This window comes from Galeopterus variegatus, unplaced genomic scaffold, assembly GCF_000696425.1.
Source record: "Galeopterus variegatus unplaced genomic scaffold, G_variegatus-3.0.2 Scaffold519, whole genome shotgun sequence".
NCBI classification, from domain to species: Eukaryota; Metazoa; Chordata; class Mammalia; order Dermoptera; family Cynocephalidae; genus Galeopterus; species Galeopterus variegatus.
In genome coordinates, this window is record NW_007726630.1 from 136640 (window position 1) to 137358 (window position 719).

Consider the following 719-nt stretch of genomic DNA (forward strand, 5'->3'; position numbering starts at 1 on the left):
TGTCATAACAAACTGCATGTGGGTGTATGTAGGATGCATAGGTGTGCACAGGTACCTAAGAATGAGATTCAAATAGTAGATTTTCAGTAACTAACAACATTATCTGAATATAATACCTTAAAATTTGATAATAGGTAGCAAAGGGAAAAAATATGACTGGTTTCCATTTAATTATTTTTGGGTAAAAGAAAGTAAAAACTACAGAAACAAAAGCAATACTGCAGAGTTTGTGGCAATTTAAGGGTAGGGACTGATACCCTTGGATGGGATTTGAGTTCTTTTCCATGTGGGTAGGATGGTACAAATCACAGAAACTGACATAGATAGGAAGGTAGATACATACATATATACATGCACACACACACAGATACATAGGTGATATAGATAGGTAGATATAGAACACAGATAAAAGAAAAACAACGTAAAAATGCTTAGTGGTACGGCCAGAGTTTAAAATAAGATTAAGAAGGATACCTAGGGGCCGGCCCCGTTGTGCACTTGGGAGAGTGCAGCGCTTGGGAGCACAGCGGTGCTCCCGCCACGGGTTCGGATCCTATATAGGGATGGCCAGTGCGCTCACTGGCTGAGCGCAGTGTGGGCGACACCAGGCCAAGGGTTGCGATCCCCTTACCGGTCACAAAAAAGACAGAAAAAAAAAAAGGATACCTAGAAGCTGTTGATAATTGGTCAGGCAAAAATAGGAAGCTTACATTTCGCTG

The 719-nt window shown here is 41.2% G+C and overlaps 1 protein-coding gene across 1 annotated transcript in view; it reads left to right on the top strand.

Moving 5' to 3' along the window:
• Positions 1 to 719, top strand: part of LOC103588037 (rho guanine nucleotide exchange factor 10-like) — a 29005-nt gene that overhangs the window by 23495 nt on the left and 4791 nt on the right. The gene's annotated exons all lie outside the window — the stretch shown is intronic.